This window comes from Antechinus flavipes, chromosome 5 (genome assembly GCF_016432865.1).
Source record: "Antechinus flavipes isolate AdamAnt ecotype Samford, QLD, Australia chromosome 5, AdamAnt_v2, whole genome shotgun sequence".
Classification (NCBI taxonomy): Eukaryota; Metazoa; Chordata; class Mammalia; order Dasyuromorphia; family Dasyuridae; genus Antechinus; species Antechinus flavipes.
Window position 1 is genome coordinate 287,639,414 of NC_067402.1, and position 14,150 is coordinate 287,653,563.

Sequence of the window (14,150 nt, forward strand, 5' to 3'; positions counted from 1 at the left end):
GAAAACCGAGACCCAGAATCTCAGTTTGTCCAAAGTCACACAGCTAGTGTCTGACGTGAAATTCAAACCCCTGATTCCCCAGCTCCAAGCCCAGTGCTTTGAGTTCCCCTCAGGAGCTTTCTGCCCTGCCCTCTCCCCCTTTTGGAGCCTTAGGCCCACCCAGGGAAGACTTGACTTGGTTGCTGTGCTGCTGATGGTTGGCCTGGTGCTGAAGGACAGCTCCTCTCCAAGATGATGACAGGTCCTTCTCCTTGCCCTCTCCCGAGTCAACAGAGAAGGGTTCTAGACTGGCAGCAGACCCATGATGCCGAGTGTCACAGATGCCCCGGAAGTTCCCAGGCAACAGTAGATGTGCCCAAACCTGAGGTGCCCAGGAGTCAGAGCTAGATAGCCCTGATATTCAGATCTCCCCTCAGATACTCACTATCTAAGTGACCCTGGATGAGCAAGTGACCTCTTTGGCTCCTCAGATTGATGGGATTGGGCTAGATGGTCCTTTCCAGCTCTTGATTTATACTCTCACAAACCAACAAAAAACACTTAGTGTAACTAGGCTATGTCTAGAGCAGCTGCTGGAAAGGATGAAAAGTTTAGATGAGACACAGTTTTTGCCCTCCTGGAGCTCACCGTCTAGTAGGGAAATGAGACACATACAACAGATAACGTGGGATTATGTGGTTGGTGCCTCAGAGTGATGCAAAACCAAGAGCCATGTAAAGCAGAAAGGCACTAAGTGGTATTGGGAGAGAATCAAGGAGGGAAGGGAAGGCTCTGGCATTGGACTTTAAAGATGGGCAGAATTCGTCAGAGTAGGAGGGAAGGGAAAGAGGGCATTCACAGGAACAGCGTGTGTTAGGTCTTTTGGGGCTTAACTCATGATTGAGCGGTTGGTCAGGGGGCTGGGAAGAGAATAACATTTGGTATTTCCAAGTGGGGAAATCTTCTAGTATTTCAGTGTGGTTATGGCTCCACCTGAGGCCCCCCCCAGTCTCCTGGTTGTCTCTAGATCCTGCCCACCTCCCCAAATCTCCAAGACTGGGAGTGTCCCAACCAAGCAGCTGTTTGGGGGTTCCAGAGTCCCAGCCTCCCCCTAATCCTTATAGGTTGGCAGGATTAAATAGGGAAGGGATAAGGAGTAGTTGGCAGAAAGGAAGGAGGGGGCAGAGCTTCCTGGGTTCCCCCTCCCCCCTTCCTGCTTCTGACCAGCTGTTTAGACCCATGAAGCCATGATTGCATCCCTGTGATCCCTCCTGAGCTCACCTGGCTTTCTCCTCCTCCCCCCACTCTGCAGCCCAAACTCTCCCAGTGTGAGAAAACATCGAGTTGCCAGCTGGAGCTCTGGGATCTCTTCCCGTCAACGCCTTTGAAATCTCTTCCACAGTTTGACGTGGCTGGTTCTTCACACTTTCTGTGGATTTTGCTTATTTATACCAGTTTGTTAAGATCCTTCTACTCTCCGGCTCCCAGGATGTCAGGACTCAACCATCCTCTGGTCCAATCCTCTCCCTCTCTGAGCATAAGAGCTAGTATCTAAGGAGAAGTGACTCATCTGGGGGGGGGAGAGAGAGAGAGAGAGAGAGAGAGAGAGAGAGAGAGAGAGAGAGAGAGAGAGAGAGAGAGAGAGAAAGAGAGAGAAAGAGAGAGAGAGACACACACAGACAGACACACAAAGACAGAGAGACAGAGACAGACACCAGATTTTATGCATTGATTCCAGCCCACTTTCCACTATATTTTACTACTTTCTCAGCATTCTTGCCCTATTAAAATTCTTGCAGGAGAAAGGAATCAAGGCTGATTCTTTTGCTCCAACCAGCAATAGTAATTCAGGGGTTATGAGAAGAAGCGACACTACTTCCTTCTTGATCCTACCTTTGCTCATCCCTGACCCTTAAATAGATCCACAAAGCTCCCTTTTCTCCCTTCCTGCCCCTTACCCACTTCTTCATGGTGATCTTTTCATGTCAGTATGGGGCCAAGAGAGCATCAAACTTCCAAGCAAAAGACCTGAATTCTGTTAGGCCATTGGGCCCAGATGGCTCTGGAGGGGAAAATGGAGACACAGACCTCCCTCACTTAAATCCAAGTCACTTGCCTGTCATTGGCACCCCCCACTTAATGGTCCTATGCAAGAACAAAGGACAAATAATAACACCACCAAATGACTGTGTGGCCTTAGGCAAATCACTCAATTTGTCCAGGTCTCAGTTTCCTTATCTGCAATTCATATTGTTATATCAGAGATCTAAGAAAGGAGCTTAGGATCACTGGCAATGGGGAGCCTCGGGGCTATGTTTGGGATGGTAGTCCAAGGATTATATCTCTTTATCCTCTTCTCAGCTCCCTGAGGCCAGTGGGCTTCATAGTACCCTCGAGAGCCAGTTGTTGATTTCAGATCATTCGATCAGAACAGAACAAAAATGATCTCATTGTCTCCTATCCTGGTCAGTCCTCTTCTGGAAGATGGCTTTGGCTTCTGGGGGATGCATTTAAGGAAAGATATTTACAAGTTCAAAAGTGTCCTGAGACAGGATCATGAGAATCATAGATTACTTGGTTCAAACCTTGGGGAGGTGTGGAGGAGGAATTCACCTCTGCCCCAAAGGACAGAACTTGGAATGCTGGGTAGAAGTTTCAGATGGGCAGATTTCAGGCACAAAGAAATAAATAGCTATTCAAGCTACCACAGAATGTGAGGGGCTGCCTCTAGGGATATGCCCATCTTGCCTCTGTCACTGGAAGTGTTCAAACAGAGGCTAGATAGCCACTTGTTGGGGATGTCAAGGATGAGGTTCCTGTGCAGGTCTACACTAGTCTTTCCATGTGGATTTGTGCTTTTGAGAATCTGCTTGGGAAGGGGTGAGAGAGAAGATGAAGTCAGAGGCTGAGCACAAGCAGCAGGGGAGAGATGGGTGAGGGGCTGCTGCTACTTCTTCCTGCAGTGCTTTTGGATGTTCTCTTCCCACCCAACCCCCCACTCCCAGGCCTTCCCTGTTAGTGCAGCTGCCCTTCCTAATGAGCGAGAGTGACTCAATCACCCCCAGAAGGGTTTCCTAAATGGGACAGCAGCCAAAAGGAAGAGAGGGGAGGAGGAAGGAACGGAGTGGAAATGGAGTGGAACCTATGGAGCTGGGGCTTCATCTTTCTGGGAGAGGTTCAGTGCTGGGGAAGAGGAAGGGGAGCATTGAGGGAGAACATCTGGTGCCAACATCTGGTTCAGCACCAAGGACAGAGACAGGGAAAGAACAGCTGCACTACAGAAGGGAGAAAGGTGTATGTGGAGTGGGTGGGTGGGTGTGGGTGTGGGGGCATGTCGTGCATGAAGTCAGAGGACCTGCCTTTAACATCCCCTAAGAGCAAAACAATTGTCAACTGGCCTGTGCAAACAGGGGATGTGACATTTCTGGTGTGGTGCATGCAAGGCAACGGGGGAGAGTTAGCAAGGAGGAAGGGTCCTGTCCCAGATGAGCCTAAGGGGACTTGGGGCAGCCTTCTCCAACAACTCAATCCCTCTGGGGGAATAGTACTTCAGCAAGCACTCCAGAACATCCCAGATTTGTGATCCGGAGGTCCAGGCAGATGGAGGGGCCAGTGAGCTACTGATTACAATCATAAAATCGTCAGTCGACATTTGGGAAGGAAGTTACAGGTCATGTGATTTAGTTCTCCCATTCTGCAGAGAAGAAAATGAGACCCTGAAAGGTGATTCTCCCAAACGGTGACAAAGTCAGGGTCCTGAGTTCCACTTCCTCCGTGGCCCCACGCTACTCTGGATGATTCAAACCTGGGCATTTATACTAAATCTATATGTCTCAAGGTCATTTCATAGCCATCAACAAACAACTTCATCCTACTGAGGTGGGTAGTGAGGTTCAGATTTGGATATAGAGTCCTGGGTTCAAATTCTGGCTGTTACCTATTATCTGGATGACTTTGAGAGAACCAGGAACTCTTCTGGGCCTCAGTTCCCCATTACATAAAATGGGGGGAGGGGTTAGGATTAGATGACCTTTATTGTCACTATCAGCTCCAGGGTCTGAAAGCTGCTCCAGGGTCAGGACCTGGGACAGCACAGAATGTAGATGACATGTTTCTCCCTTGGAGGACAGAGGGTAGAATATTATTCAAAACAAAGAGACGTCTTTGTGGGGACAGCATCCCTGTCTTCAGAAATCTGAAGGATTGTCATGAGGAAGAGGAAATAGATCTCTGTGTGTCTCCAGAAACAGGACCAGTGGGTGGGAGTTACAGGAAGGCAGCTTGGAGCTGTCTAACAATAGAACGGGCTGCCTCTGGAGGACCTACTGAGCTCTCCATCACTCAGAGGCTGGCTGACCAGCCCTCAGGAACCCTGCCGAGGATGTCCTGCAGGGCTGAGGGGCAGGGGAGGGGGGCTCCCCTTCACAATTCTGTAATAGCATTTGTCGTCCTATTAGGAACTAGGGCTGGGGATTTTAGCCCCTTCATTGAGTAACGGGGGCTTAGAGTTGGTCAATTGTTTGTCCAAGACCACCCAGTGAGGAGGAAGGGCATTGGAACCATACTTTGTGCCTCCTCCATGTGTGCTCTCTGTTCCCTCCCCATCCCCTTCTCTCTCCTCTTCCTCCCCTTTCCCTTTCTTCTACTCTTGCTTTCTTCATCTTTCCTTTCCTTCCACACCTCTCTTTGTGTCTCCCTCTCTGCCTGTCTCCCATAATCCCTCTCTCCTTCCCTCCCTCCCTCTCTCCTTCTTTCCCTCTTTCCATCCCTCCTCATCTCTCTCTTTTCCTCCCTCGTTCCCTCCTTCCCTGCTTCTCTCTGTGTGTCTTTCTCTTTGTGTCATTCTTGTATTTTGTTTCCCTCTTCCTCTCTCTCTGTCTCTCATAATTCCTCCTCTCCTTGCCTCCTAGTCTTGTTCTCCTTTCTTTCTTTTCTCCCCCCTCTCTCCTCCCTTCTTTTTTTCCTTCCTTCTATTCTTCCCTTCCTTTCTCTTTCTCTCCCATCCCTATTTTCTTCTCTGCCTTTCTCTCTCTGTATCTGTCTCCCAATTCATCTTCCTTCCTCTCTCTTTCTCACTCCCATTCATATATTTTGGTTCTCTCTTCCTCTTTTTTTTCCCTCTTCATCATTTCCACCTCTCCCTTCTTCTCCCTTTTTCCTCTCCTTCCTCTTCCCTTTATTCTCTTTTCATTCTCTTCCTTTCTCCCCCTTCTCTCTAGCATTCCCTTCCCTTCTCTTTCTCTCTCCTCCTTATTTCCTTCTTTCTCTCTGTTTCCCTCTTTCTTTCTCTCACTCCCACTTATTTATTTTGATTCTCTCTTCTTCTTTTTTTGCCTTTTCATCATTGCCCCTCTCCTTCCTCCTCCCTTCTTCCAATTCTTTTTCTCTTTTCTTCCTCTCTCCTTCCTCTTCCCCTTCTTCTCTTTCCATTCCCTTCCTTTATCTCTTCCCTCCCTATTCCCTTCTCTCTGTGTCTTCCTCTGTCTCTCTGTCTTTGTCTGTCTGTCTGTCTCTCCCTCTCTCTGTCACCTCCATTCATATATTCTGGTTCTCTCTCCCTATTTTCTGCCTTCCTCCTCCCTTCCTTCTGGTCTTTTTCTCCCTTCTTCCCCTCTCTCTCTTCTCTTCCTCCTTCTCCCCACCCCTCTGCCCACCAGCTGTGACAATCTGACAACTCTGATGTGTGTGAGAGAAAGCTCAGCCAGACGTGACAAGAAACTTCTGAAAGTTGAGATAATTGCACACTAGGTAGGAGATTAGGGCTTGGCTAGGTCAGAGTTCAGTGAAATGCACTAACCATTGGGCAGGAGGCAGGAGGGTACTGGAAATAGTAGTGAATTTGGGACCAGCAGTCCTGGGGTCTCTTATTAATTGCACAACTTTGGGCCAGATCACTTCCCTTCATGCTGTGTAAGACATCTCTCTAAGACCCCTCTCACCCCAAATCTATAATCAGGAGGCCCCATTGTGTGCTGTGCTGTGTAAAACCCTGAGCTGGACCCTGGGAATATAGGGAATATAGACGCTGCCCACACTTGCAGCTCTCCAGGAAGTTACGATCCAAAGGAACAGAGGGAGATGCCTTCAGCTTCCAGTTCTCCAGGAAGTCCTCTGAAGGAAGGGCCAGACAAGGAGGGGTCTTTCTGGACCCTTCCTCTCTTTTTGGCAGTGTGGGGGAGTTCTCCATTGAGCCAGCGGAGGTGAGACGTCCACCCTGCCTCCCCGGCTGGTCGCTCAGTCCCCCGGCCTGTGGCCAGCCTTCGGGTGACCAATCCCTGTGCTCCAGGAGCCTGGCCCTTGGATGACATGTACACACACAATCTGTCATGACTGGTCAGCTCAGACTTCCCAGAGCTCGGGCTGCTTTGGCAGGCCTTCTGGGAAGGCAGCGTCTGTTCTATCCCTCCATGAGGCGTTGTGGAGGAAGGCTTTCTTGGGTGGAAGTGGGACAAAGATGGCAAAAGGAAGGTCTGGGCAGGTGGGAGGAACGCTCCCAGAACTGCTTCATGGGGAGGCTAAGGGGGAGTGAAGGGGTAGGAAAGCTTCCTGGGCAGTCAGACTGAGTGATAGGAGAATGAGACCCATAGTTGGGAGTCCTGAATTCAAATCCTGCCTCTTTCACATATTTATTACTTCCTCTTTCAACATTACTTTTTTCATCTATTGAAAAAAAGAGAAGAGAATGATATCCATCCTTCCTAATATTCTTGTTAACATATATAACATCCGGGGTTATTATAGGAAGAGTGCTTCACATACTTCAAAATACTAAATTCATTCATTCAGTGAACATTTATTAAATGCCTACTGTGTACCAGGCAGTGTGCTAAGCACTGGAGATACAAAAAGAGGCAAACAGACAATCCCTGAGCTCGAGGTGCTTGTGAACTAATGGGGAAGACAACGGGCAAACAAATATATACAGGATAAATAGGAAATAATTAGCAGAGGGAAGGCATTGGATTAAGAAGAGTTGGGACAGGTTTCTAATAGGATGTAAATTAAGAAAATGTTGGCCCATGGGTCAGGCCTTGAAGATAAGAAAGAATATAGACTAATAGAGACTGTAGCTGTAGAGACAAATGGGATGTGGTGGATAGAACACTGAGCCTGGAGTCAGGAGGATCTGAGTTCGAATCTCTCTTGACTTCTGTCTTTCCTTCTATAGAATGGGCATAATAGCACCTACTTCTCAGGTTTATTGTGAAGACCAAATGAAATATTTGCAATATACTTAGTACCGTGCCAGTATAGAGTAGGTGCTTAATAAATAAATCCTTCCATGTAGAGCTGAAGGGAATCTAAAGATGAAAAGGATTTTGAAGGGTGTTGAGTCCAACATCTTCATTTACTGATGAGACTAAGTGAGGTTTGGTCACTTGACATGGGAAGAAATCAAGGCAGGATTTGAATGTGGGACCCCCCCAGACTCCCAGGCAACACTCTTACCCACTGTGTCTCTGACTTCCAGTCCGGTCTGACCCCCTCGTGTTAGATGAGAAGACCAGGAAGTGGAGGGTGACAGACTGGTCCAAGGTCACCCAGGGAAGAGTGCCAGAAGTGGGATTTGAGTCTCAGTGAGTGCTTTTGCCACAGAAGCAGAGCCCGGGCCCCCGGGCCTTTGTGTGCCCTCTCTCGCCGAGGCCGGGTTAAGCGCCGTGGCAGGAGCTGCCGAACTCCTCTCCGCGCTCTCTGCCCTCATCCCGGCCAAGGGAGCGCCAGCCTGGGCGCCGGGCCAGCTGCTCTGACCTGGGCAGCCACGGACCATATGTTCTCTCTCCCCGCCCTCCCCCCGGCACGCCCTGCTGTGGCCCTGATTAACTGGCACCAGAGAAGGGCAGAAGAAGAAGAAGGAACTTGGCTGCTTTCCCCCTTCTCTGCTCCCCACCCCATCCCCTTCAGGTTTTCTGGCTTCCCCTTCAGCCTCAGGGAAGTCCTGACCCCCAAGGCCGTTACTGGAACCTGCATCCAGGGAGGGCCAAGGAGGAGGATGGGGGTGGGAAGAAGGGGGGAAGAAAATGCCACAGAATGCCGGGATTCAGAGCTGGAGGGACCCCCAAAGTCACGGCACCGAACACTCTCGTTTCCCAGAGGTGACATGGCCCGGGGGAGACGCCGGCTTTGGTCCAGGGGCCTGGATTCGAGTCCCATGTGCTTCTGTGCCTCTGTGTTCTCATTTGTGAATGCGGAGGAGCGGATTCAGTGGCCTGAAAAGTCCTTTCCGCTCTAGATCTGCCATCCCTAGGCCCGGCCTTGGCTACTTACCCGCTTGATCTCGGACAAGGGACTTAGGCTCTCTCGGCCGCAGTATTCCTATCTGAAAAAAGGAAGAGGGCGGTCCAGGTCCCCTCTAAGCTGACCTCTGAGGTCATTTCAGCTCTAAGTCTAGAATTCAGAGGGGGTGCCCCAAGGTTGCACGGCTGTGAGCCTGTCACCCTTGTCCTACAGACATGGGAGGGGAGGGATCAGAAGTCAGCCACTCTCCCTCCCACGATCCCAAGGGGAGCTGGGTCAGAAGCCACTGGCCCACCCCTCCTGCTGCCCGTACTGCCAATCCCCATCAGACGGGAGCCTGGGCAAAGGAAGCATCTGTGGGACAGACCCTCCTCACGCCCGCTATCATTTCTTCAGCGATCCATGATTTGGTCTGAATGGGTGTTTCCCCAACCAAGGCGGCTTTGTGATAGTCATTCTCACTGACTGATGTTGGAACAAGTGGTTCGGCCCCTGCCCCACCGCTCCCCGGCCGAAGCCAAACGGATGATGAGTGTTTCTAGACTCAGCCGCTCTCGGGGTCCGTCGCCAGGCCCGAGGGACCCCTTGCATCCTGCTCTGGCATTGCCTTCATGAACCCGGATTAACTTCACCCCGACCGGAGCACTCGGAGGACAAGTTTACAGGAAAGAGATCAAAGAGCCGGAATGAGCCCGGAACTGAATTCTGGCCCGGCTGTTTCCAGCCAGCCGGTGACTTTGGGCACGAGTCTGGATCTCTCTGAGCCTCAGTTTCCTTTGCTGTAAAACAAATCATCTGCAGAGACGGTCTCTGAAGTCCCTTTTGGTTCTGAATCCCATAAGTCTCTGCCCCAAAATAGCTCCCATTTCTGAGGCCTTCTCTGGTTTAACAAACTGTTCAGGGCAGATCTGCCAGTCGCACCCTCCTCTCTCCCTTCCCCGTCTTAGCCTCCTACTCAGTCTAACCCTCCTCCCTTCCCAGTTTCCTTCCCAGCTCCCCCTCCTTCTTCCTTAGCCTCTCCCCTCCCTCACCCCCGCCCGCCCTCAGTGGAGGCTGGCAGGTACACGGACTGTGTGATGGGGACTGTCTGGAGAACACAGACGGAGTCACTCAAGACTCGCCAGTCTCTGTCCCTTTCCCAGCCCCCCCACTGAGGCAGAAACGGAGCAAGTCACTCCGCCCTTTGCCTCAGTTTCTTCACCTGTCGAATGAGCTGGAGAGAGACTCTGCAAACCGCTCCAATGTCTTTGTCTGGAAAGCCCGGGTTAGGGTGATGAAGACTGAGAACCCCAAACGGCATTAAGGACGTGACTGAATGCAAAGACCCAGCGGTGGAAAAGGAGATGTTTCTGTGGGGAATGCCCAGCCAGTTCTGAATAAAGAGTATTTTTGAAACCAGAATGGAGAGGTTGGCAGAAAACACGTCGCTGGAGCCAAAATTTTATCCTAGAAGAAACAGGGAGTCCTTGGTGGTTCCTGAGTTGGACAGCGGGGAGCGGATCTGGGTTTTAGGACTATCTCTGTGCCAGCTGTGAGGAGGATGAAAAACCTTCTGAAAAGCAGAGGCGACCAAAAGCAGCCCGGGGAGGCGGTGGGTCCCCATCACCGAAGGTCCCTGAGCAGTCAGGGAGGTTAGAAGAGGGCTCATGATCTGCGAGCTCCTCTCAACCCTGGGATTCTGGGATTTAGAGTCGGTGGGTCCAGGATACCCGCCTCAGTCTAATCTAGTAACACTAATAGCAGCACAAACTCCTGGCATAAAAAAACAAAATGTTGTGAGGGATGAGAATAATAGAGTGGGGTAGAATAAAGCTTGGGAGGAAGGGAGGAAGCCTGGGAGACTGAGAAGGGTTTCTGGAGGATATGGCTTTTAAGCTGGACTTTGGCTGGGGCAAGAAAGGGGGACGTCTGCACCGGGAACCGCTAGAGCAAAAGCACATAGGTGGGAAACTACTAAAATCCACTTTGGCTGGAACAAGGGACCTCCTTTTTTTTTTGGTACCAGGGATCCAAATGGCAATCTGGTTTGGCAGTCATGATCAAGAATATTTTAAAATAATATAATAAATAAATCCTCCCTTCCCAATAAATAAAAAATAAATAAAATAATGTTGAATTATAATCAAATTAATAAAAAAATAGAATTACAAAATAAGTCCAATATATTTAATTATGTTTTTAAAGCATTAAAACTAGTCCCTTGGGCTAGATAGAGCACAGGGTGTCTGAGAAGGAAGTGGGGGGAGAAAGGAAGAATGCGAACAGATTGTAGAGACTCTTGTGGAGGCAGCTCAGTCTGCCCTTCCCAGAGGGCTGGACTTGGAGACAAGAAGCCTTAAATTCAAATTCTGTTCTCAGGTGACTGTTAACTGTGTGGTCCTGGACAAGTCACTTAAACTCTCTTTGCCTCAGTTTCCTCATCTGTAAGATGGAAATAATAACAGCATGTACTTCTCAGTGCAAACTCAAAGTGCTATGGAGATCTCAGTTGTTATCGTTAGTCTTAATCTGTAGGTATTGGGAATAATTTCATAGTTTTGAGCAGAGGGACATGCTGGATCCGTGGTCACCCGATGGAGCAGGTGTTTCCACTTGGGCCCTGCCTCCCTTTTGTAGCAAGCATCTCACATTGGAGTCTGGATGCTTCCTTGATGGCCTTGCCCCATATCTCCCCTTCCCCCGCCTCAGGACCCCCTGATCCTGAGCAGGAGGAGACAGACAGGAAGTAGGCTGGTAGGGTATGCATACAAAACTGTGTATGGGGGAGGGGAGCTGCCCCATCACCCATATGATAGCCTTCTAAGAGCATCCTTTAGAGACTAACCGGCCAGGTCTCTGTGCTGGACCCCGGGCTAAATCTCTCTCCCTCTGAAAGCTTATCTCCCCTGACTCTTCCCCTCCCCCCCCTCTGCCTTTGAGTAGTTTTAAAAATGCTTGACTGAGTTTTTTCTCCTTTCCACCAGAAGAGTGTGACCACATGGTCAGCTCATGGTGGGTGGGTGGGAACGTGGAACATACAAGTACTCTGTGGTAGGGACAGAGAGAGAGAGAGAGAAGAGAGAGAGAGAGAGAGAGAGAGAGAGAGAGAGAGAGAGAGAGAGAGACAGACACAGAGAGAGACAGAGAGACAGAGAGAGACACAGAGACAGAGAGAGACAGAGAGAGAAAAGACAGAGAGAGAGAGAGACACACACACACAGACAGAGACAGAGAGGCAGAGAGAGAGACAGAGACACAGGGACAGACACAGAGACAGAGAGACAAAGACAGAGAGACAGAGTCACAGACAGACATAGAGACAAATAGAGAGATAAAGCCAGACAGCAGAATCAGAGACAGAAAGACAAAGACAGAGAGAAACAGAGAAAGAGACAGAGAGATACACGGAGAGGGAGAGAGAAGCAAAAAAGGGAGTGAGTGAGAGGGAGAGAGAAAAGGGGAGAGGGAGAGAAGACTGATTAATAGCTGTGGAGTTGCCATCTTCCTTATCCCCTTTCCCCACCCCAGCTCCAGGAATGAAGGCTCTGATCCAGGAACTGATCTCCAAGAAAAAGAGATCCCCCCTTTTTCCTCCCCCTTTCCCAGGGCAGGACTTGAAGGAGAGAGGCCTCCTGGGGAAGAGCAGCTGCATTTAGAGTGAGATCTGGGTTTGCACTCGAGGCCTACCTCTTCCTGTGTAATATTGGGCAGGATGCTTCTGCTCTCTGGGCCTCAGTCTTACCATCTGTAAACAGGGGTGTGGCTATAGCAGGTGATCTGTAAGCTGCCTTCCAGGGCAGTGAAGGGATGCTGGGGGATGATGGAGGCAGTGGAGCAGGGAGCGCCGGGAAGGCCGGGAGATGGAGGGAGAAGAGAAATGGAGAGAAAACGGGGGAGGGGGCAGAAAGTCAGCCTGGGAGATGTTTTCTGCAGTCCCGAGTGGCCCCTCCTCTTCCCAGCAGGTGGGGGGGGGGGTTGGGAGGACCGGAAAAGTGGCCCCGATCCCGGTGCTTCCACCTTCTAAGTGCTTCATAAATATTTACGCCAGCTTTGCCCGGCCCACTTCCACCCTACCCTCAGCCCTGCCTCTCCCTTCCTTACCCCTTCCCCCCCAATCCGGGCCGGGAGGGGTTCCAGCCAGCCTACTTACAGGTTCGGCGGGAGGAGAACCGCATCCGGCAGGATCCCCGGGGGAGCCGCCCTTCTTCCCCCACCCCAGCTTATGTGCGGATGTATCTGAAAGGCACTTACAGAACCAGAGGCCCTGGGGCTCTGGGATAGGTAGTGAGTTCCCCGTCCCTGGAACATCAGAGAGCCACTCACACAGGATATTCCGCAGGGACTCCCATTCTACTGAGACACAGCAATGGAAAGAGCTCGGGTTTTGCCGTTTTGTGGCTGTGGGAGTCGGGCAAAGTCTCTTCCCTGCTCCCAAACCCAGTTGTCTTTTTATCTTCAAGGTCCCTTCCAGCCCTTATCCTCTGATAAAAAACAAACCAACATAGATTTCATTTCTTTGGCCAGTTCTGGATTTACTTCCCCCACTTAAGCAAGGGATTCTGGGAAAGGCTCATGGGCACCCCCAGGACACAGAAGATGTAAAGGGCCCTGGAGGAGAAGGTCATTGACCTTCGCCTTAGGAGGGAGGGAGCATGCAGCTGGCTTTTTTGTCGTTGTAGTGACTGAGGAGGCAGCCGTTGGGGGAGAAGATAGGAAGAGCTGGGAGCCAGCCTCCCCTTTGCCACATCCTGCCTTAGAGGCCAAGGGAGCTGCCCAGGTCCCAATGAGCCCCTCGGGACCCCCACCCCCAACTCTTTTGATCGGGGACGGATTGAGCTCCCCTGGCAGAAGGAATTTCCTAGACTGGAAGTTCCCAGAACCAATGAAATCACGGCTGGCGCCAATTAAGAGAAGAGCCACATTTCTCCACCTTTGAAGTCTGCAGAGCCACCTCCCGTACAGTGAATTCATCTCAATTTTGCAGAAAAAATGGAGGTTCAGAGAAATGATTTGCTCAGTGTCAGTCAGCAAGCATCTTCTGTGGGATTCAAACTCAGGGCTCCCTCCACGACAGTGCATTAGGGCCCCTTGCCCCCCAGAAACTCCCATCTCTTTATTTCTTCTTTTCTCTTTTCATCTCTGATTTTTCATTTCTTTCCTGTCTCCCCTTTCCTTCTTTTTTCTTCCCCTCACAGTTCTCCTTCCTTCTGTGAGCTCCAGCCTAGTCCCCCCTGAGAATTGATGACACGGTGTAAGAGGGCCAGCCTGACTTGGCTAATTACTTGACCACAGTCATAAAAAAGAGGATTAACTGGGTCCTCCCGGGGTGTACCCTGACTCCTGGTTTCAATGCTCCCCTTTCCCTGGCAGCAGAAGTAATGAACTAGTTACAAATCCCTAATTAGCTAATTACAGCCTGGACTCTGTGGGTTTTCTGAACGATCCGGAATTCCCAGGACAACAGGAGGAAGGAGGAGAACTTTGGGAAGGGGAGTGGGAGGGAATCTTTTGAGGACGAAGGCCAGTCGGGGAGCCCGTTCAGAGAACGTCTTCCCGAATTTCATTATCCTCTTCCCGAATTTCCATATCCCCAGAGAAGAAGAAGGATAATTAATAGAGGGGAAAGAACGAAACCTTTCCTTTGAGGGATGTGCTGGGGAGGGGCAGCCAAGATTGGGGGATTAATAGGGAATCTGTATGGGCCAGTGGCTCTGGTTTGTTGACTCATGAAGAGAGTTTTGTAGTTGGTTCCATTGAATGTTTCCTCCCACCCCAACTCAGCCCAATGAAGGCTTCCCGCACTTGGGTAGGGGTGGGGAAGGGGGAGCAGAAACTCTAAACTCAGATGTGGGCCAGCTTCCTGGCTCATTCTGGGGCCTGGAGAGAATCGGCTGCCGCCTTCCCCAGGAGGAGGCTGACCTAGTTTCAGGGGCAGAAGTCGGTGGTGGGCATTAATT

General features: G+C 50.6%; 1 protein-coding gene and 1 long non-coding RNA gene across 2 annotated transcripts in view; one reads left to right on the top strand and one right to left on the bottom strand.

The window, feature by feature from the left end:
* The window catches only part of CACNA1I (calcium voltage-gated channel subunit alpha1 I), a 148,864-nt gene that overhangs the window by 41,163 nt on the left and 93,551 nt on the right, over positions 1-14,150 (top strand). The window lies entirely within an intron of this gene.
* Positions 10,385-12,574, bottom strand: LOC127538336 (uncharacterized). The gene is made up of 3 exons (XR_007947721.1): positions 12,445-12,574; positions 11,881-12,003; positions 10,385-10,635 (listed from the first exon to the last, which is right to left on the bottom strand). It is a non-coding gene; the product is annotated as an uncharacterized LOC127538336 (long non-coding RNA).